The sequence below is a fragment of the Phyllostomus hastatus genome, unplaced genomic scaffold (assembly GCF_019186645.2).
Source record: "Phyllostomus hastatus isolate PE091 unplaced genomic scaffold, TTU_PhHast_1.1 phas_scaffold_93, whole genome shotgun sequence".
Lineage (NCBI taxonomy): Eukaryota > Metazoa > Chordata > Mammalia > Chiroptera > Phyllostomidae > Phyllostomus > Phyllostomus hastatus.
Window position 1 is genome coordinate 43,098,447 of NW_025334042.1, and position 24,508 is coordinate 43,122,954.

The window sequence follows — 24,508 nt, forward strand, 5'->3', positions numbered from 1 at the left end:
GAAGGCTCCAGAAGGCAGACGAAGGCTGGCAGGTGACTGGGTACTGGAGTTGTGAACCAGGACCTTGCCCTGGGCGAACCTCTACCTGCATCTCCCAGCTGCTAGTCAGGCCAGCTAGGGCACTTTTGGAAACCTGTCTGCGGCCATCAACTTCAGTCCGGCTTTGTTCGCAGCCTTGATAACTAGGTGCCTCGATAACTTTCCTCCCACCGGATCTTACCCGCCTATTTGCCGGGGGCGCTGGGGGTAGACCAGATACTCCGCGGCTCGGCTGCAGGCAAGACCCGGAGAGCGGAGTTTGCTCTCGGCCGCGCGCGCGCGCGCGCGTGCACACGTTCCTCACAGAGGTACTGGGCATGCGCGGCGCGCGGCCGGCTTTAGTGGCGAGCGGGTGAGCGGGCGGGCAGATCCAGACTTCACTGGCAGCGTTTGGAGAGGCGGTGTCGGGGAGCGCGAGATCCGCGCTGTGCCGGTCCGGGAGATCGCTTCCCTGGGGCTGGGTGCAGACTGCGGCTCGGCGGCTCGGCGGCTCGCGGAGGTTAGGGAGGGCGCCGTCCAGGTCGGAGGCTTTCTCCTGGCCCCCTCCTGCTTCGTCTGGGCTCGAGGCGCCTCCAGGGAAAGCCGCCGCCCCGAAGGCGGATCCGAGGTAAGAGCCCCTCAGCGAAAGGCGCCCGCTGGGATCCGACGGTTTGAACTCTCCCTCGATTTCAAAAATCCGCCTTTGTGTGCTTGCATGGAGCGGTGCCAGGCGCCGCGTCCGCCTTCATTCACTTTCCCTGTTTCAACTGGTGTCGGGAGCCAGGTGTGCGCGTCCGCGCGTCGGGTCTGGGTGCGCCCGGAGCCGGCGCCCACCCTCGGGCGCCTGCCCCGCGCCGCCCGCCGCTCCCGGAGCTCCGGGAAGGGAGAGCAGAGAGGATTCACCGCGTCCCAGGAATATTTCCTGGTAACCTGAGCTTCCGCAGATACACCTGCGCTTATCTGAGCGGCGGGGCGACTACAGAAGGAGTGTTCTGTTCACAGTTTGTATTAGACGGGGTTTTCGGAGCCACCCTCCCCACCCTCAAAGGCGGAGGGGGTCTTTTCAGATTGACATTTGGGGACAAGGTCTCACCAGGATCTAGCTCCTTAAATTAATGCAGCTTATTATATTTGAGTAGTTGTCACTTCTAATTACTGTTGACTTTCCTTTCTTAGCTTGCTCCGCTTTACTCATCATCTTACTTTTGGGAAGATGGCCTTTCTGGTGCCTTCGTCAGTACAGTGCCTCTGGAGTGGATTTCCCCACCTCCATAGACCCTGCTCGCTCCTCCTTTGCTCACTCTCTTCCTTCCTTTCAAGGACTACCTGTATGCAGAATCTTTGCATCGATTGTTCTCTTCCTTTGCATTGTATCTCAAATCCTTCTTTTCCCAGAGCACTGCTGTAATCTCGTTGAGGGTAGGACACTGTGGTCTTAGGATTTGAAATGCATAGATGTCTAGAGCGGTAGAGCTTTAGGAATCGGAATCTTCCTTTATGACATGTGTTCCATAAAAAAAGAAAAAGAAATGAAAAAATAAAATGTTTCAATGAAATGCATTACTGCTTTACTTCTAAAGGTTTCAGTTCTTTCCTCAGATAAGAGGGATAGCTAATATTTTAAGAGTTCAGATAAAACTTGGTTCCAGATGTATGTGAATAGCTTGATTTTGGCTTTGTTATTCTGGGGAGATTGGAGAAAGGATTTCCAGAAGGCTTCTTTATATATGCATTAACAACAAACAACAGTGTTGTGTATTGCTTCTAATTTATTTCCCTTGAAAGGATGCCATTCTTCTACAGCGACTTGGGTTTTGGGAGGTGTACACTAGTAATTTAGATCATGCGGCCATTGAAATTAAAGTCAGTGCCATCCTCTCTCACCTAGTGTAGATTTTCTGTTTGACTTGTAGTTTTCTGGACATACTGCTACAGCTTTTAGTGTGCTGGTCTGGAAAATTTTTGGTCATGAGTTCACACTTTTACTTATAATTTGAAAAATAATACACTTTATAGCCTTGCCATGTAAAGGGCAGACTAGAATGTGTCACAAATGAAATGACATTGTATAGAATGTCTTTAGTGCAGAATTCATAGGTTAAGACTTTTAAAAATTCCATAAGTTACTCATTTCACAGCAGAAAACAAGAAAACTTGCATTTAATTCCACTGAGACACCACTTTTTATGGTACTTTGCACATTGTCTTTGAAATTTTTTTTCTTCCAGTTTTCAGTATCACTCAGTATCATTATATAGTAATTTTCAGCCTTTTAGTGGGGAATACTTTAAGTTGTACTCAGGGTAATTTTTTTTCAAAATGATTTATTCTTGTTCCCTATCAGGAATCTAATGTCTAATTTTGAACACTTTGCATGCTTCTGACCAAATGTAAATAGTTCATTTTGTTTTTATTTCTACCTTTTTTGCTTGAATTTTAAAAAGATTTTATTTATTTATTTTTAAAGAGGGGGAAGGTGAAGAGAAAGAGGGAGAGAAACATCAGTGTGTGGTTGCCTTTGGTGCATCCCCTACTGGGTACCTGGCCTGCAACTCAGGCATGTGTCCTGACTGGGGAATCGGACTGGTGACTCTCTCGTTCCCAGCCTGGTGCTCAGTCTACTGAGCCACACCAGCCAAGGTGAATTTTTTATCTATGCTGATACTTTTCAGATATCAGTCCTTTTCTTTTATATATTATGACAGGTGTGATGGTCTTTGCTTTCAATGTTTTTATTTGATAACATTTTAAATCCTAGTCCTATCTTTTGCTTACACTATACTACACACGTGGTCACTACCACTTTTTTTCCCTCTTCTGACTCCTGTTTTCTTCATTCACCTATATTAATTCTACAGCAGCTCACAGGAACCATGGTTATATAAGAAAATATAGTGTTCAGAATAAAAGATGGTAGTTTGTCTCATGTCTCTCTTTAGATGCTTGTTTTGTTGGATGAGTATTTTAGCACTGATTTGATTTATATAAAATTTAGGTTAGCTTTCTGAGTTGTAAAGCATATTTGATAGTCATTTAGAACATCAGAAAACAACATAAGTTAATAATAGGTTACACACTTTCAGACATCTGCAATGGTACGTAAAGGGAAAAAGTGGAATTTTAGTTGAAGTATTTCAGCTATAATACACCCCTGCTGGGAATTACTGCATGAAATTGTTTGCAGCTGTTAGTGATTGAAAAATATTTTCTTAAAAAAAAACCCTGTAACAGAATAGTTGTAAACATTTTAAGTTTAATATATGCAGTGTGAAGTTCTTCAGTGCTTCACTACAACATCTTGAGTGTTTTCTAGATACATTCTTAAATGACATTTTAAAAAATACATTTTAATTTTAGACTAGGTTTGTATTTACAGAAAAAAGTATAAAGTTAGTACAGTGATTTCTCATCAATCCCCCTACCCAGTTACCCCTCTTATTAACATCTTACATTGATATTTGTTAGAGTTAATGAATCAGTATTGGTACATTATTATTAACTAAAACTCATACCTTATTTAGATTCCCTTTTCTGTTCTAGGATCCTACCCTCTAGGATATCACACTTAGTAGCCAGGTCTCCCTAAGCTCCTCTTGGCCATGACAGTTTAGTAGACTTTCCTTGTTTTTGATGACCTTCACAGTTGTGAGGAGTACTGGTCAGGTATTTTTTAGAATGTCCCTCTATTGGAATTAGTCTAAGGTTTTTCTCAGAATCAGACTGAAGTTTTGGGTTTTGTGGAGGAAGATCACAGAGGTAAAAATGCTATTTTTATTACATCATAGAAAGGGTACATGCTATCAACATGATTTTTCACTGTTGATAGTGATTTTGGTCATCTGGCTAAGGTAGTATTTGCTAGGTTTCTCCACTGGAAAATTACTCCCTCCTTTCTTTTTAGGCTGTACTCTTAAAAGGAAGTCACTATGCACAGCCCACACTTGAGTGGAGAGTTATGCTCCTTATGGGTGGCTTATCTATATAAAATTATTTGGAATTCTTCTGCATGACAGATTTGTCTCTTCTCCCCGTTTATTTATGTACTCAATCATTTACTTACATTGATCTGGATATCTATATGGGGGGGGAGAGAGAGAGCGCGCGTGTGAGTGCGCGGATGCTGTGGATTATAACCCAATACTACTTTTTTTATTGCTCAAAATGTTTCAGCTGTAACCATATGACCAAATTTTCAGTTGGCTCCATCATTTTTGAAAAATCACTTCCACACTTTCTAGCACTGAAAGGTACTCCAGGATCATGTTGTATATTTCCATTTCTCTACCTAGTCCTAGATTCAGCCAGAAAGAATCTGGTTCATTTTCTTGAGAAATGGTGTTAAAAATCAAGGTGTGGGTGCTAGGTGTTCTTCTTGCTCCTGGGTGTCGTTGCTTCTAGCCCCTCATCTGATTCAGCAGGAAATACATGTGTGTATACAAATCCATGTATATACACTTCTCTGTACATATTTCTATGTAACCATGTGTATCATATTAAGCTAAATGTGAGTTCATATGGATGTCTCTTGGTCCACCAAATCCATTACCACCTACATCATTCTGGCCCTCTCCCCTTGCTTATCTGTAAAACTCCCACAGTGGGAAGAAAGCTGGCTCCCACTATTTGCCATCCATTTCCTTAATTGTTCAGTTCCGTCGCATGTGTGTAACAGTATTGAAACGGTTAGCTTGTACTCCCTTTACAAAGAGTGGAAACACTTGATCAATTAGAGTACAGTGCTTATGTGTAGTTCCTTTTGCTTTTAGTCTTACTCCTTTTTCTTCTATCCCCTTTACTGAGGTTGCTGCAGAAATGCATAATAGAGTTTGATCCTTCTTTTGCCACCTGAATTCCATCCTAGGATCCTCTGACCTTCTAAATTATTTAAAAAAAGATTTGAATACATTAAGTTTCACTCTTTGTTCTGTCAAGTTCTGTGGATTTTCACAAATGCATAATTTCATGTGTTCATCATTACAATATCAAAGTATCATGCAGAATAATTTCAACACATTAAACACCTCCTGTGCTTTACCTATCATTTCCTTAACTGTATATGCCTGGCAACCACTGTTTTTTTACTGTCCATATAGTTTTGTCTCTTCCAGATGTTGTATCAGTGGAATTTTACAGTCTTGTCAGACTGTCTTCTTTTACTTAGCAATATGCATCATTGTTGATTTACGTCTTACTGTGTAGTTGGTGGAGTTCCTGTTGCTCCTAATGGTTGTGTCTCAGTTTTTATTTTATGCATTCTAACAGCTATGTGGTAGTGTCTCATTTGTGCTTTAATTTGCCATTCCTTAATGACATTTGATGTCAAGCATCTTTTCATATTTGATTTTCCATGTGTATTTTTTGGTGAGATGTCTGTTCTGAACTTTTGCCCATTTTCTAATAGGGTTGTCTGTTTTCTTATTGTTGAGTTTTAAAAATTCTTTATATCTTTTTTGCTATAAGCATTCTATTAGATATGTGTTTTGCAAATATTTTCTTCCTATAAAGATGCAACCATCCTAGGTCTAATGACATACTGCGCATCAGCAGCAACTTAACCTTTTCTGCCCTGAGTCTTTTTGATCCTCTGTTGTTTGAAGCCACGGATGCAGAACCCTTGACTATTGAGGGCCAACTGTGATTCATTTCCCTCTTTCTCACTAACTCAGAGATTCTTCTAGGTGGAAAGTGGAATTCTTAATATGAAAAATATCTGTCAGTTCTCTTAGATCATGAAGTTTTCTGTTTCACAAAGAGGATCTGAAATAAGGGATCTGTAGTGTGTATTCTGAGAAGAAGCAGATGACATATGTGCCATCTGGAAACTTGAGGCTTACCTGTATGAGAATGATGTTGAGTCTCACCCAGGCCACTACTCTTGCAACAGTTGGCTTTCTTCAAGTACCTTTCTTTTAATAAGCACTTTGTGCTATTGGTGTTGGGACCAGAAGTATTTGTATTGTAATACTACACTTAAAACCAATAGCCTTCCAGAAGCATCTAGAGAGATCTGACACAATAAAACTGGCACCTAGTTTTATGACTGTGAAGTCTTACATACATTATCTCTCAGTTCTTACAAGAGCTCTTTAAGGCAGGTCTCCTTATCGCCAGATCACAGGTAAGAAACAGGTTCAGAAAGATAAAGTGCCTTGTCTATGGCCCGCATGGGGAGAAATGGACAGAGTCCTGATGGGGACCCTGATCTTTCTGACTCCAAAACCCATGCTCTTTTTACTTGGCTGTGCTGTGTCTTGTAAAGTAAAAAGTGCCAGGATAGTATCGGGGTGTCCTTGATATTCTTTTCTTTAACACTGCACACTACTTAGCTAAATGACTACTGAGCTAATTGAGAATGGGTCAAAAGATTGTGTTTTTGAGATCCACAGAGGGTCTTTCAATTTTTTTTTAGGTGACTGATCTACATCCCCCTGAGGTATTAAGTCTTGGAATGTGTTTATACAGAATGAGGCTCCTTTAGAGAGAGGAAACTGTGGGGATTAAGAAAAACAAGCAATGATAGGTAATTGTTTTCTCCTTTCCTCCACTGAATTACAAGTTTCTTGAGGGCAGGGAACTAAGTCTCAGTTATCTTGAAACATAGCACACCACCTGTGCCCTTCTTCCTTCCTTCCCTCTCTCCTTCCCTCCCTCCTCCCTTCCCTCCCTCCCACGTCTGTTGAGTATCTGTTCTGTGCCAGACACTGGGAACAGAAAGCTGAGTAAGGCGGGATGTCTGTCTTCTGCCATGAAGGAACCCAGAGAATGGAGGGAGGCAGGTGTTTCAGTAGAGTGTGGAACTAAAGGGAATATATTTTAAACAAATAAGTAATGGACTTTGAAATCAGAGACACCTTATCTGCCTTAGCTTTCATATCTAAGAAGTGGAAACTCCAACAGTACCTACTTGACAAAGTTGTTGAGGAGTAGGTTAAAAGAAAAAAAAAATCCCAGCACATAGATGAAAGGAGAGGCTCACGGTGGCTGAGGGAGTCAGAGGAGACTTTACTGATTTCACTTATATGAAGAACCTAAAAAACATACACCCTCCCCCAAATAAAAAATAGAGAGACAAACTCAGGCATACAGAGAACAAACTAATAGGTGCCAGAGGGGCAGGGGGAAAGTTGGGAGGGAGAGATGAGGGATAAAGAAATAGAATGGCAGTTAAAAAATATTCACAGTGATGTAAGGTACAGTACAGAGAATTTAGTAAATTGTAATAACTCTTGCTAGACCCACCTGACCCCACATCAGGTGGGTCACTTTGTAACTTGTATCAATATCTAATCTCTATGTCATACACCTTAAACTATACAATATTGCATATCAACTGTAATTTAAATTTTTAAAATTACTGAAAAAAAAAGAAAAGCCTTTACTGTAGGTTGTGACATTTGTTTTATAGGCTGGGTTTTTGAGGCCCAGACCGAAATTATGAATATACTTGACATGTGCAGAATGCATGGGCATGATGGGAGTGGTAGGAACTTCTTCACTTTCTTGCACTCAGAGCCTGCAGGATCATGAGAAAGAACTGAAGAGCCAGCTGGTTTTCATTTTTTAGTAGGAAAGAATAAAGACACCAAAACTGTTTTAAGAATTGCACGAGTCTCCTCTTCTAATATTATATTATGGCTTTCTGAATGTAGTCCTTATAGAGTAGATACATTCTTGTATTCTTTTTCAGTCTTATGATTCTCAAGTTAGTTTCTTAAGGAAAAGGACTTGTGTGTTTTTGGGTGAAATCAGAGGTCTCGTCTCAAACCATGCTTATATTCAGTAGCATAGCAACAATCAGAATGTAACATTCCACAAAGGTATTACCTAGTTCTATACTAACTTATTCAGAGTTCTAAGAACCACAAGCAATTTCTGATCATATCCCAAACCTTAATACTTGGGAATGTGCTAAAATAATTTGGTAGTGAATCAATTATGTGCTTATAAGAGGTCAGACTTCTATAATTGAAAAGTTGTGTTTTTAATATAAGGGGAAAAGAGAACAGAAAAGAATAGAAAAGAGATGAAGCTCTGTAGAAGGAAAAATATTTTAAACTTAGAAAATATGTTTAATGCTTTTTATTGAAGGCTATTGATATGTGAATTTTATTTTATTTAGAAGATTTTTTAGCACCATTAGGCTATTACCTGTTAGAATATTATTTCTTATTCTAGAAATACATGTGTGTTATTGATATATGTTGATATAAGTTGATATATTTATTGATTTAGTGCAATAATAGAATCCATTATCTGAAATATTTGTGATAATTAAACATTGTAACTTTTTTCTGTTGATTAATATTTCTAATGTTTTATCATATTGTTTCTATTTTTCTCTAGAAAATAAAATGTTTATAATAAAGTACAAGTGGCAAAACAATTCTCTAAAGTGAAATTTGTCACTTTTGAAAAGACACTTAATACAATTTATTTAGTATTCTACATTAATTTTTACATTTAAAATTATATAATAATTTTAGATATGGTGACAATAAAATGGTTTTCACCAGATAATAAGATGGTTTTAATTTTAGACATGAGACAGTAAGACAGTTTTAGATGGGAAGAAAGATATACTTTTGATAGAGAGGGAAGATACATTTAACTTTCATAAATAGAAGAAAATAGAACATTATACGTATACTCCCACCACCTCATATCAGCATGCTTAGTTTGTTTGTGTTTTCATATATGTAAGTAATCTCCAATTTCTCTTTCCAGTGTGTTTTCAGAACTTATAAGTGTTTTATGACTAACTGCATATTGAGGTTTAACAATATTACTCTTTAATTTAGAAATCCTATCTTAAGGTTAAGTTGTCTTATTATTTTAGTGTGTTTACCTACATTACCAGAACTTCTGATGTATATAGTATTTTTATTTTCAGTTCTGTGTACTACAATTAGTGCTGAAATGCTTTTTACATATCAGGATCCTGTTAGTCTAGGGACGACATTAATTTTGTTGATGGTTCTTTTATTTAGCTCTTTTGTGGGGCCTTGTTAGGTTGTGAATAATTTAAAAGCAATGGAATTCTTTCTGTGATAAAAATCTAGTCATTTGGCCAAATCTCGTACCATTATTCACATGATATCCATGCATGTAAAGATGTAAAATTAATGTGTTATGCCTGAAGACTGAATGTTAAAGACAGTGTTTTTAATTATTGGAAAATAACCTTATAAAGATTTTAATGTGCATTAATTCACAGATATGCTTAAAATCTCCTGTTTTAAAATGAATAGTCTTTGATAGCCCAAACTGAACAACAATATATAAAGACTATAAAAAATATCAGTTTTATATTTTATGTTTATTAGTATATTTGCTATCTTTGTAGAATTATAGAATAAAGTATTTATAATATCTTTTCATGTTATTTTAATTTTCTTATGTTTTTATCCAAATTCTAGGAACAAAATGTTTAAGACTGATTTTTACTTAACCTGTATTTCACATTTTTGCACGCTATGTTAAAACTTGCTACTTCCATGGTCTCATGTAAAAGTAGTCTTATAAAAATCGTGAAGCAGATAAGTGATCCTGTGGGTTTTCTCCCGGCACCCCTTCTCCCTTCTGCCTTTCTCCTCCCTGCTGTACCCCATCCTCTAGGCCCAGTGTCTGACAGCTTTTCTCAGTCCTCACACAACTTCAGTTAAAACTGTATCTTTCATAACTTCTCTATCTTCCCAGTCACTGTTCTCTTTTCCACCGCCTGGTGAGACCTCAGTCCTGGAGCGCAAAGTCGGAGTAAAAGAGGCATTCACGGTGGTTGTGACAGTGCACGTTGAGTTGAGGCTGCTGGAGGGTGTGAAACAAAGGCGTGATTGAAGCTCTCTCATCACCTCATTTTATTTGGGTAGTAAGTAAATCAGTTTGGAAGTAGTAAAGCCTCATTATGAAGATAATGAAATCGAGGTTTGTCCAGAATTAAATGTATTAACAGTGATTAACTTTAACTGGAATACATCTTTTACTTATTATTATTCAGTTATAGCTGTCCCACCTTTTTCCCCATTGCTCACCCCAAGTCAGGTCTTTATAGCTAACACTGATTTCATTAGTGTAATGTGGACATTAGTTGAATTTTAGACATTTGGTGAAACAAATGCTTGCTGTCCATGGAGGCTGATACAGTTGCATGTTTGAGAAAGCAGATGTGAATTTGGGGAGAAGCATTTTATATTAGGTAAATGATCCAATCATGCTGAGTTTTTTCTCATCCAGAGGAGGATAGGAGCTTGTAGATTTTTGCAAGGAGTTGATCTGTGAACATGGCTACATTTTAAAAAGACCAAAGATGTTCCTGAAAACTATAAAGGACACATGGACAAAACCAAGGGGGTGGGTGGAAGCAAGGGAGGGAGGTGAGTTTGGCTGGGGTGGGAGAGTGGGGGAAAATACAGACAACTGTAATTGAACAACAATAAAATAATTTTTTAAAAAAGCAAAAAAAAAAAAAAGACCAAAGAAACTAATTCAGCCAACAGTGTTTTTAATATTCTCACTAAATTTTTATTATTGCTCTCAACCATACCAGTGGCTGGAATGGGTAATCCTTGGGTAAAATTTCTTTAAAAGAAAAACTATATAAGAGGTATGTGTAAACAAATGCATATGAATACAATAAAATACATATTGAACTGTCTGCTGTGTGTGAAGGTGTGTTTTGTCTGTTATAGTAGTGACAGATATTGTTTGATCCATTTCAGCTTTATCCAGTGACCCTTCTTGTGATATGAGATAATTGTGTGAGATTAGGGATTTGGCTCAACCGATAGCAGGCCCTTTGGCTTTATTCAGCCCACTCTAATTTCTTTTTTTTAAAATTTTAATAATTGTTCGGGTACAGTGTTCTCCCTTTTACTCCCATTCCAGCCCACCCACCCAACCCTAATTTCTTGATCTAACAGTCCTCGATATGTACAGCTTTATTTTATAAAAAATAATTTTTTATTTGGTGAAATTTATCTCTTAATAAAGAAATATTAAATACATGTCTATTAAGTGCTAGACATAGTAGTAAATAATGAAGATACTATAATTAACAAGACAGACAAGATTCCTATCTTTACTGAGTGTACAGTGGCAGAAACCTCAATGAAAAGAAGTATAGAAGAAGCATAAATTTTAGGTAAACAATCCAAAATGTGTAAAATAAAGAATAACCTTTTGGCCTTTCCCTCCTTCCCTTCCTCCCTCCTCTTCTCCCTCCTTCCTTCTCTTTAATTCCTAAAAGAGTGAAGATATCACATTTTGTATTATATTAATAATTTTTTACATGTATTGATGGTGTGGATTTTTATAAGTCAGTTTCCAAATTATGTGTAATTTTACAATAATTCCACAAAGGAACAATTGTTATTTATGAACAGCTTTGGGAAAAATTACAGTTTACTAGTACTCCCTTTGAAAGGTTTTTGACTATTGCCCTGATTGGTGTGCCCTGACTGGTTGGGCATCCTCCCACAAACCAAAAGGTCACCAGTTCGGTTCCCAGTCAGGGCATATACTTGGGTTGCGGGCCAGGTCCCTGGGTGGGGGTGTGCAAGAGGCAACTGATCACTGTCTCTCTCTAAATCGATGTTTCTCTTCCTGTCTTTCTCCCTCCCATCCCCTCTCTCTAAAGATATGTAAAATCTTTAAAAAGAAGAAGATTTTTGACTATTAAGGTCAATTTAAGATCACATCAGACTGGAAATTTAGGAAAGAAGGTCATACTGAAAATCTCAGGATGTTTGTAAAGTATTGTAGAGATGGGGAAATATCTCTTATCTTAAGTTTGGAATGTGGATAATTTTAAGACTGCCATATGAAGCAACGTTGTGTTGTACTTTACTTACAAGAAAGAAAAATGTGGAGGACTCCTCCCTTAGTGGACCAAATGCTTTCTAACACACCTCTCAGATTACACACCATTGAAATGATCCCCACAATGTATTTGGCTCATGTGTTTCTAGTTAGCTACTGTGAATGAAAGATTTATTACTATCTATTTCAAAAAATTTCATTTGCATTGCTAAGAACTTGATTGTTTGGAAACATAATCAAGAATTGCTTTTAAATCATAAGCATGTATGGGTAGGACCATGACTGGCACTGAACTAAAAAAAAATTACTCTGCACAAAGAAGGTTCTGAATTAATATTTATCAAATCATTGATTACTTGTTGACTATAGAAGGATAAATGTGCCTAAGTTTTCCCACATTCTTAGTGATTTGGATCAAATATTTTTGTAGCTATCGTAGGAAGCCCCGATAACCTTTCCCTTATCTTGCCCATTGGACAGTGTATAACAGGACCACAGGGAGGAGGAAGTCATACACACTTGCCAGGCAGATGATTTGAAGCCTCAGTGACAGCCCTGTGACCTACATTTGCAAGCTCTGTCTACTTAACTAGAGAATTATAGCTGTATGCTGTTAGCTTAAATAGCACTAGGCTTGTATACAAGTTGGGGTGTTGGGGGGATAAAGGGAGGGGTAGATATATAGATTCATTTCTGCAGTTTTGCCCAATCCATAACATAGAAGCACTTTTGTTCTGAAAGAAAACTTAATTACTTAGTTTATTATTTCCTCATTTTGGCAATTTCTTATATTTCTCTCAAACAAATATTTACCAGATGATCTGATTAAACAAATTGAGGGCATACTGAAGGTTACTTTTGAAGACTTTTTTCTTTTTTAAAGTTGTTAATTTTAAAGAAAAAAGGAGTATGTGAATATATTGGTAAGCGATGGTAGAATCATTTCTGTGCTTTTGTTCTGCAGTAAATTAGTTCATGTGTTTCTGGTGGCAGTTCTTCTACTATCCAGGTAAGATGAGGCTGTTTTTCTCTCATTAAACAAATATTTATGAATACATGTAGTTGGTTATGTTTATTAAAGTAACATAAGATTTCAGCCTCTGTTATACATTTTATAAATTGTTACTGCAGAAATGAGAATTTTTAGACACCAATACAAATCAGTTTTGTTTGGTCTACACTGACTTCTCATTGCCATTTTGCCTCTGTATGCCAGCTAGACATGGACTGGAACAACTTCTGCATATAATTCACACTATCTGTTGAATTATGTTGTGCCAGGATTTTTTCCTGCAGTAATTAAACTGACACAGACTTCTGTGAGCTAGACTTAAACCACACTCTCTTTCTAATAAGGACTTACAATTAGGATACTTACTTGCTTCTACCACATTGTGTGTCTGTTCCCACCCCCAGCACTCTCTTACCTCTCCAGCGTCTCCTGACGGGGCTCATAAATCCAGTTCTAAAATATTTTATGCCTCTCCCTTTAATAGGTAATTAGTCCCATGCATATCTTAAATACCAAACTGCGTCAAGGTATCTCATTCATTTTCCTCCTTCCTCTCAGGATGATGGAAGTTCTTTGGCCTCATAATTGCCTTCTAATTTTCAACTTTTACTTAAACCAAATTGAAGTCAGCGAATCATCAATAATAAAAATCAATAACATCAAAATGTAATTTTAATAATTTAGGTTTCTGCCTCATATGGTGTATTTTGGAGTCAGTTTAAAATGTTCTCTCTCTTACATGTACATGTCTATGTCCAAGTGTTTATATAGTAAGCTCTCGTAGTTCCTGTGTTTCTCAGTGTGGTATTACGCATATCTGGAAACTGTTCTCTTAATGTCCTCTTGCTGTTAACTTATTTCTGTCTTGTTCCCAGCTAAGAATCTTGACTAGAATCTTCTGCTTTTTTCTTTTTCCTCACTTGTCCTACATTAGTCAACCAACCCACTGTAGCCTAGTGCCTGAGCTTGTGTCTCTAGGTCATCTGTAATCCTCTGAAAGCCAAACCAAAAGGAAAACATCTAGTTTCATCTGTCCTGATTTTACTGCAGCATTTACTTGTCAGCCCTTAGAGGACATGGATTGTGTTTTGTTCACTGTTGAATTTTTATCACCTAGAGTTTCTAGTGCTGTGTAGATTGTCTGTTTGCTAAATGGATGCATGTTTTTAATGGCCACTTTTTTTTTTTTTAAAGAATGCTCTCTTCTTCCTTTGGCTCCCACAGTGCTGTCCTTTCTTGGTTTGCATCCTGTGTTTGTTATCCATCTGCACTTAGACGTTAATTCTGAAGCTCTGCTCTTTGGAGTGGAATAGGTATCTAAAAGGTGTTCCATAGTGATCTTCTCAAGTAAGTTCTAGCACCATCTGTTGGTAGCAGGAGAGTCAGTACATTATTTTTGGGGGGGCCTCAATTCTTGGTTTTGTTTATAATCTGAACACTCTCAAGTTGAGATGTTTCTGAATTTTCCACAATTCTTTTCTCAGGCTTCACCTCATTTTAGGTTTTATTATCTTCCAAGGTGACTTCAAGCACTCACATTGTTTTAATTAGAACATTGATTCTCAATTCTTTATCTCCAGCTGATGCTGTTGTTCTCCTGAACTCCAATGCTGTATTTCTGACTATACCTGAGTGTTGCACAAGCTCCTTAGACTTTGGCCCAGCGTGTATGATAACTTAGAATGACCTGTACATTGTAACTGTGAGACATTGATGGAGATTGAAGAAACTATAAGTGGGAAGAAATCCTGTGTTCTTGGATTAGAGGAATTAATATTGTTAAAATGCCCTTATTACCCAAAACAATTTATAGATTCAGTGCAGTCTCTATCAAAATTCTAACAGCATTTTTCACATAAAAATAGAAAACAATCTTAATTTTGTGGTTCAAATTTGTATTGAACCACAAAGATCAGAAAAGCTAAAGCAATCCTCGGAGAGAACAAGCTAGAGACATCATATTTCCTGATTTCAAACTATTACTACAAACTAAAGCTACAGTAATCAAAACTATGGTTCTGGCATAAAAAGAGACATAGACCAATGAAACAGAATTGAGAGCCCAGAAATAAACTCATGAAAATACGGTCAATTAATATCTGACAAGGGAACCAAGAATATTCAATGGGGAAAGGATAGTTTTTTCCATGGTTGGGAAAACTGGATGTCCATATGCAAAAGAATAAAATTGGACCCTCATCTTATATACCACTCACAAAAATTAACTTGAAGTGGATTAAAGACTTAAATGGAAGATCTGAGGACATAAAACACTTACAAGAAAATATAAGGGAAAAGCTCCTTGATAATGTTTTTCTTTGGGGGGTGGGGTATGACACCAAAAGTATAAACGACAAAAGTAAAAATAAACAAATGAGACTACATCAAACTAGAAAGCTTCCGCACAGCAAGGGAAACAACAAAATGCAAAGTCAACCTAAGCCCTAAACAGTGGGAGAAAATATTTTTAAGCCATGAATTTGATAAGGGGTTAACACCCTATATATAAAGAAGTTATATAGCTCAGTAGCAAAAACAAAACACGTAATCTGATTAAAAAATGGGAAGAAGATTTGAATAGACATTTTTCCAAAGATGACATATAAATGGCCAACAGACACTTGAAAATGTGCTCAGTATCACTGATTATCAGGAATATATAAATCAAAGCCACAATGAGATATCACCCCACATTTTTTAGAATGGCTGTCATCAAAAAGACAAGAAATGAGTGTTGGTGAGGACGTGGAGAGAAGGGAACCCTTGTGTGCTGTCAGTTGGAATACTAATTGGTATAGCCATTATGGAAAACAGTATGGAGGTTCCTTAGAAATATGAAAATAGAACTACCATGTAACTCAGCAGTCACACTACTGGATATACTATAATTAAAGAATACGAAATTAGGATCTCAAAGAGATATTTGAATTCCCATATTCACTCTAGCATTATTTACAATAGCTAAGACATGGAAATGACCTAAATTTCTTGACAGATGAATGGATACAGAAAATGTGAGATATGTAAGTATATAATGGAACATTATTCAGCCAGTGGAAAGAAGGATACCATGGATGCATTGAGGACCTTATGCTGAGTGAAATAAGTCAGACAAAGAAAGACAAATACTGTGTGATCTCACTTACATGTGGAATCTAAAACGTCAAACTCCTAGAAACAGTGGAGTGGTGGTGTCAGGGGTGCTGGGGTAATAGGGGGATACTGGTCAAAGGGTACAAACTTTCAGTTATAAGATGAATAAATTGTAGGGATCTAATTTGTAACATTGTGAATAGAGTTAATGATATGGTATTATACAGGGGTGGGCAAGTAGGTTTACAGTTTTGAGTGTATAAAACAATTTTTTCTCGTATTATTTATTAATTATTATTCATTTGTATTACAACTGTAAACCTACTTTTGCCCACCCCTCTATTGAAATTTGCTAAGAGGGTAGACGTTAAATGTACTTACCACATAAACAAAAAAAAATGCTAATTATGTGAGGTCCTGGAGTTGTTAACTCAAGTTTTTGTGGTGGTACTCATTTCACAATATATATATGTGTATCAAATTATCACATTGTATACCTTAAACTTATGTGATGTTACGTGCCAATTATATCTTAATAAAATTGGATAAAAAAGAGAAATGGTTATGTTAAAGTCAACATCCTCTGTAGAAAGGTTGGCAAATAGAGGCATTAATAAGATTATTTAAGTGATTAAGGAATAAATATCCTATGAAATAATATACAAATATATAAATCATTATAATAATATATTTTAAATTTCTATTAAAATGAAAATGAAAGTAACAAAATCACTAAAAACTATTTTTAAGAGGTACTCCATTATCTGGAAAATCATTTAGGTGGAAAAGCTGCATATTATAACAAATGGATTGAACAGTGATCTATTACATGATTTCTGATACTGAAAAGCGATTTTTTAACTTATATTTATACCTCACTAGAGCTATACATATAAAATTTTGAAGAGTAGTAACTTTAAAAAAACTTTCTGTCCAATGCCAAAGTTTAGGTCTGGTTTAATGTAGAGACCCTGTAACATTGTTGACTGAGTTGAAGAAAAGTCTTGTGTTTGAAATCATTTTCCCAAACATTGTAAAAGTATGTTATATTCTCAGGTGAGTTTGCACACATTTATTTAACCCTCAGTAGAGCTGAATTATAGTGACTTAAGTTTTCTTTTTTCATAATAGGAACAAGAATCATGAAATCCATCTGGGAACCTGAGAAACTTACTCTACCCTTACTGTTGCCAAAAACTCTTGAATAATATTCCCCCTAGCCTTTCTCATGTGCTTAAGCAATATATTTTTCCCCTCAGGAGAGAGGTTTTCATCTCTCTTCCCCTTTGCTGATTCAGGGGTAAAAGAACAACTCCTCTTGCCAAAAGAAGACACTCTTTTCTGTATGATAAAGTGATTAAGTTGGCTTATGTCATTTCAGCTATCTTGATCTTAAATTATGTTTATGCTATTTAAGTTCGTGTTTTGTCAATATTACTTTTGGCATCCTAAACTATTCCCCAAAGTCTTAATGTGCTGATAAATTGATTCCTTTTTCATATCATCTACTAAAGTGATATGACTGAAATTAAACTGAATTTAGAGTCTGGTGGTAAAATGTTCTAAAATTAAAACAAGAAGGCAAAAAGCTTGAAGGACAAAAGTTCACTCAGCCATGGTTCATGGGATAGTTTTGCTCTTTCTGGTGACACATTGTTATGGTGGATTGCGTGGGATAGGACTAGCACATTGGTTGGTGTCCAAAATTGAGCTCCCCTGTGTTGGTATGGAGTAGATTGAATCCACAGTTCTCTAGAGAGCAGAGCTTTTCCATCCAGAGTGCTAACCTTGTGCTGTTCCAACCCTTACTCCGTGTTTGGGCAAAAGTTACTCTTCTTATATTCAGTGGCTTATTGCCTGTAGTTCAAAAAGAAAGTTTTAGATGACACTTGAATTTTGTGTTTCCTTTGTCACTTGAATGACTTGTATGTAAGGTATGTTTACCCCAATTCGTATCCAGAGATTTAAAGAAAAAGTAGGAAAGAGTGAAGGGAATTTGGGATGACTTCTTTATGTTATCTCATTTGAATTCATGATTAAATTATATAAAATAGGTTTCCTTCTTCTGTAGTTTGAAATTAGCTCTCAGTGATAGCACAAGTAATCTTTACAATGAAGTAGCTTCAGAAATAGTTCAGTGGAAGGGAGAATTTCTAGCCCATTAGAAGAACATAGCTTTGACTCCTTCTCCTTCAACTACTGTATCTAATTTGTTGCTAAATCCTGCTAGTTTTATCCAGTACATGTCCTTGTGTGTGCTCTGTCTGTCCCTGTTCACTGTTTTCAGGCCATGTAACTATTTTCTTAAACTATTACTTCCTAAATAGTTTCTACATTTGTATCAATATTACTTCAGTTTATTTTAATTACTTCCTAAATGGTCTCTACGTTTGTCTCAATATTACTTCCAGTTCAGTTTTGTTACAGCCGAGCTCAGACCATGCAGTTTGTTACTTAAAAAATGGGCAACAGAAGAGTCAGCTGAGGTCCTCCACAACCTGGTTGCTTCTTTTCACTTTAACTTTAGCCCCACTACTCTCCTTCCTGTAAATTACTGATTAGCCAAAGGGAAGTACTATACACTTCATCCCCAATTTCCAGTTTTTCTGCCTTTAATTTCTGTCCTTTCTTGCTTACTTTACTTGGAAAGTCTTTTAAGCCTATCTGCATATGCAAATATAATCTATCATTTGGCAAATTTATTTTATGCCATCTTTACCTTCTCTCATAGCCCCCTACCCCCTAATATGCTTTCTCAGGGTCCTTTGGCACTTATTTTATTCATATATGTATGTACATATATATATATATAAGTATATATGTATATATATGTGTACATATAAAATCTCCTGCCACCAGGTATTAGGCTTCTCCAAGGTAGGCTCCATATCTGACTTTTCCTTATGGCAGGCCACAAGGCCTGGAGTGGTGATTTCACGTGTGATGGAAGCTCAGTATCTGCTGGTTAAATAGTGAAATAAATGAGCCTCTGTCTTGTAGATTTCATCATGAGTTTTATACCAATAACACCTCAATTCTCAATCTAAAAAGGAAAATTATAATACTGCCCGCAGTTTTTACTGAGCCTAAATTGAAGTACTCTGAAAAAACTTAATCATAGAGACAATTGGAATGTACTCTGTTATTTAGGATAACACTTCTGGCAAACATGCCTGTTTTTCAAGTTCTTCCTAGTCTTTTAAGTGTAGACTGTGATTACTCCCTTTAAACTTCTCACAGGTCTAATAAGTGAGCCATTGTTTTAAGGTGTTTTATAACTTACTGTGTGAAGAAACTGAATTCTTAAAAGGAGAATAAAGGTGAGAGTATTTTGATTTCACACTTTTTTTTCCCACCTGTCTTGTCAGTAGAGTACAGTTTTCAAGGTCTGTATAAAACATCAACCTATGAGTAAGACAATGAGATTTTTCTGATATTTTAATGAACTGAACCCTCATGAAAAGGGCCTCAAAAGGCATACTTCAGCACATTGTTTTTAGCAAGCTCCTTGGTAGCTGTGAATATTTTAATAGTGTGAATAATGCTATCTATTTTTTCAGGCTTTTTTGAATTTATTTTGCACATTTAAAACAATGAATTGGATTCACTGTTGCTTATTAGGATATTATTTTTTAAGTGATTCCTAATACAGGTTTTTATAATGAATAAAATCCAATTAAAATATAAAAATTACAAATAATTATGACAATGGAACTATTTGGGGCATTCAGCTGTTGAGGATAAAATAAGTGTAACTGCAAAAAACATTTGAAAAAGAACAAAACAGGGCTTTGGTCAAAATACTTGGGGTATTTTTGTGCTGTGTTTAGTTTATTTTGCTTTCTGCTGAGATTCTGGTGTATGTTGGTGTTACACAAAGGACTGAAAATATGGTTACTATTTAGAGATGTTCATTGAGATAAATTTAACAGAATCTTGAATATTTTCACTATTTTATAGAGACTATTTTAAATCATAAATGTGTTTTTATGTTAATATCTGAAAGTGTTTTCTTTCCAGATATGATGCTTAAGATTTACTGTGGAAATGTTTTATTGTAATTTCTGCCAAAAATTGTGTCTTATTCTGTACTTATTTAAACATTTGAATGTTAATTGATAATCATAATGCTAGTTTTCTTATTTTACTTAAAATTTTGAAAAATCTCACATATATTCAAAAGAAATTCATTTTTTATTTATTTCTTTCCTGTTTTATGTATACATCAAACATGTCAATTATTTTAATGAGTCTCAGTGAAATTCACAGAATTGCTATCTTGTATTAATGATGTAAGAATGACTTGTAACATTTTCCTGATTGTATCTCTTATTTTGTATTCTTTTTGATAAGCACACACCAATTTATTTTGCCAACATTTTTCTATGGGAAGAGAACTCCTGTCCTTTTTTTTTAGGTTAGTTCATGCAGATTTGGATAATGGAAGATAAAGTGAGACTTGCTGGGATGACAAAGAGTTTGGTTTAATTTGGGGGGCATAGGGAAAAGGAAATGCGAAATCTCTTCACCGAGCATTTAAATATCTCATAGAGAGGACTGTTTCCCGCTGCAGTGATGAACAACATAGTTGTGCCTAATTTTTATTTTATTTTTCACATGCCCAAGTGATTTTAATTTCACTTAGAGAGTTTTAGAACTATAGTTGATTAAAATAGTATGTGTCTAAGAAATAGTTTTGATCCCTTTAGTGTTTTTTTTTCCTACTGAATCAAAAGACGTGCAAAGCTAGAATCTGCAGAGAGTGCCATCCCTTCTCCCTTTGTCTTTTCTCTCTTGTGTCATATTTTCCCAGGTATCATCTTTATGATGACTTCATGAGACATCTGTCAGTATTGTTTAATGTTAGCCATCCACCTGCAAGGGTTAGGAAAAAAGTTTTTTTTTTTCTGTATGGATGTAAGTAGATAGCCAGATCATTACTACAATGGAAGGAGATTATATTTGTTTGATGTTAATATATAAAAAACTATTTTCCACCCCTTTAAGAAAACTGGCTTCTGATAATTCTATGACTTAAGGTATGAAGGACTACACATCAACTTTGTGTAATTTTCTGGGGAACTGTTATTATCTCTGCTTTTAAAATTCTTAAATCCAATTGTCTCCATTTCCCCAGGATTATTCAATCTTGATTGTACAATCCTGGACAGTCTTTAAAATTGGATATCTTCCAACTGTAATATTCTATAAGTCCTTGATTTTAATTTTCTCAACTATAATGGAAGAATAGTGTGATTCTATTTTTTAAGGTAATATTTACCATTGCTTTAAATTACCCTAAACTGAGTAAAAAACTTTATTTTTAAATTAACAACCAAAAAGGTAGCTAGGTATCATTCTCTTGGGGAAAAATGACTCTATCTTTTTGCACTTGAAATGTTTTTATTTTGGAAATCTTTTTGGGAAAATATGCTCCCACATAGCTTAAAACTGACAAATGGGTATTCTGACAGGTATTCCTGGAAGGAGAGCTACAGCCACCAGCCATTTAAATTTTTCTGTTATCAACTATGTTTAGAAGAGAGCAAGGCACGTCACCATTTGTAGCAAGTATGTAGAGTTGGGGGATGTGGGTGAGTATGAAACTTTTTTAGTGTACTGGAGAAAGAGGGCATTTAGCTCACTGTTAGGAAGAATGGGGCATCATTTCATACTAAGCTACAGACATCAGGGTACTTCAGCACTGATTATCTCCTAAGAAGAGGTACATTCTCCTGCATAACCACAGTACCAGTTTTTTAAAGATTTTATTTATTTTCATAGAGAGGAGATGGGTGGGAGAAAGAGAGGGAGAAAAATATTGATTGGTTGTCTCTTGCATGCACCCAATCAGGGACCTGGCGCACAACTCAGGCATGTGCCCTGATCAGGAACTGAACGGGCAACCTTTTGTTTTGCAGGCCGGTGCTCAACCCTCTGAGCCACAGCACCCAGGGCTACAATACCATTTTTTATACTTAAAAATTTTAGGACTAACTCAATACTATCATCAGTTATATAGTGTATTTTCAAATATGCCCAGTTGAACTAAAATTGCCTTTCATAGCTTTTTTTTTGTTTGTTGGTTTGAGCTAGGATCTAATCAAGGCAAATGCATTATGTTGGATTATTCTCTCTCTTCTGGACTGGCTTCTTCTGATCCATACCTGTGTTGTGTGTCATGGTAGTTTTAGCGACTATACTATGCTGTGACGATTTAAATTTAAATAGATTAAAGTTTGATAAAATGAAAAATTTAGTTTTTCAGTCACACCAGCCACATTCCAAGTGCTCAGTTGTTACGTGGGCTGGTGGCTCCTCTGTCGGATAGCACTGGCACAGAACAGCTCCGCCATCACAGGAAGTTCTGTTGGACAGGTTTAGGACATGTGCCACCTCTTTCTGCCTTTCATCAAATTTATTTTTTGAAGAGTTCAGGCCAGTTGTCTTGTTGAAGGTTGCACATTATGAATTTGTCTTGGCTGCTTCAGAGTGGTTGGATTTAGGCTGTGACAGATTGGTCTTCAAAGATATAGCTGCACTAATATATTGGTTACATCCCACATCCTTTTTTAAAAAATATGACTGACCGTTCACAAATTGAGGGGTGGAGTCTTTGTTCTCTCCTTTTTGGATGTGGGCAAGGACTTGTGACAGGTGACAATTCAAGTAAGGTAGAAGTCATGCCATGTCACTTATGACTAACTCTTTCTTGGGATGCCAACTTTTGGAACCCAGCCTCCATGCTGTGAGGAAGCTCAGGCCCTGTGAGGATGTTACGTAGTACCAGCCAAGGTCTTGGTCGGTGGCCACATGTTTGAGTGAATGGCCATCAGATGGGTCAGTTCTAGCTGAGGCCCCAGGTATAGTAGAACAGCCCTAGCTGTGGTCTGTCTGAATTCCTGGTGCACAGAAACAGAGAGGTAATAAATTACTATTATTCTTTCAAGCTGTACATTTTGGGAAATTTATACACAACAATAGATAACTAATACACAGATTAAACAGTTTTGGCAAGAGTACTGTGTAAGTGATGGTGTCCTGTCCTATTGTGTCACATTAGGAGGCATGTAATGTCAGTGTGTTGTTTGATCATATGGAGATTTTAAAGTTCTGCCAAATGAGAACCCATAGTTTTCTTGTTTATTTTGACTGAGATATAAGAATATAGTAACACTTTTTTTTTGTTTGTTTTGGTTTGATAGTGGTAAATTTACCTAGATTTCTCTGTCCCAAATTTTATTTAAAGTTCTTAGTAGGATATATAATTTAATGAAGATAAGAAGGAACAAATCTCACTTTAAAATCCTAGGATCATAAATGTGTTTCTAATAGATAAGTAATGTAAAAATGTTCTGTGTGCCAAATTATTTATATGTTGTATAATCAAACAGTTATAAATGTGGTTCTTGAAATAGTTTAAAATTTTCTCCAGAGCATGACTTCATTTCTGTATATTTTATGGAAACAACTTAAAAACATTTTTTAAAAACTTTTTAATCAAAATCTCCTTGCATATTTGATTTTGGGATTTTCTCAGTGTAAAATCACTTTGTGTAAGCCCTTCAATAAAGATTGATTTCTGCTATTTATTGCTTTAATTGTATTACTGTATAATTGTAGGTCTGTTTAGAGTATTTTATTGTTGTCTCTTTCTGGTGAAACCCTATTGCTCAGACTAAAATGTTAATGTCATCAAATACATGATATTAAATTCCTTTGTGGATGATACACTTTCACCTGTTACTTGCTCTCAGACAACATTTTTTTCCATGTGACTTTGGTTGCAGGAAAAATTCCACATGAGACCAAAGGGATCAATCAACAATTTTGAAAAGTAAATCAGAATATAACTCCTGCTAAGTAAATGGTGTTATATCTTTATACAGAGGAGAAATGTGATCACAGATGCTCCAGAATCGTATGAAAATACTCGAGTGATGCTATTTGGCTTGGGAAAGAGCCATCAAAATAAAAAAATGAGTTCTGCATAGCTTAAAATTCTGAGAGACATGTGGTAATAGGAAGACCTATGTGTCTAACTTTGGGAGTGTGAAGGTGTATGGGACTATTTAAGAAATGGTACAAAACTGTGGAGTAAAGGTCCTCAGAGTCAAGGAGGGCCTATTTGGGTAGTCTTGCATGCCACCAGACAGGAAAGGAGGAGAGGGCAGAGCAAGCTTGTTGAATTTTGAAGTGGAAGTGTGGGTTTAGGTGCTTAGGAAAGGAGCTAGTTTAGGGATTTACTGAGTGATAAACCTGTAGAATGAGACACCAGTGCTTCAGGTGGTCTCAAGATGAATACTTCTAAGTGTGAAGGAGGAAGTACTGGTTTTCCAAGATCTTGAGACAGAGAGCATTGGCTGAAAGCCTTTGAAAAGGCTTCAAAAGGGTGCTCCATGTGAGTGATGTTATCTGCATACAGCTTTGATAGGTGTTGTCTGTATACAGTTGTTCTCCTGACATCTCGACCCAGCAGGATCAGGCAGACTTGGCCTCTGGGCAGCTTTCCAGGTACATGCACTTCAGCCAGTGTGGTGTTTTGGTGGAGAGGTTATTCAGGGAGAGGAA

At 36.6% G+C, this 24,508-nt stretch overlaps 1 protein-coding gene across 2 annotated transcripts in view; it reads left to right on the forward strand.

The window, feature by feature from the left end:
- Window positions 1-521: 521 nt before the first annotated feature.
- The window catches only part of EPS8 (epidermal growth factor receptor pathway substrate 8), a 162,143-nt gene continuing 138,156 nt past the window's right edge, over window positions 522-24,508 (forward strand). The window contains exon 1 of one of the 2 annotated variants that reach the window (XM_045829797.1): window positions 522-646. The gene's annotated coding sequence lies outside the window, so the exon portion shown is untranslated. Of the gene's footprint in view, window positions 647-12,820; window positions 12,842-24,508 lie in introns of those variants that run through there. The other variant, XM_045829800.1, reaches the window with a different exon arrangement.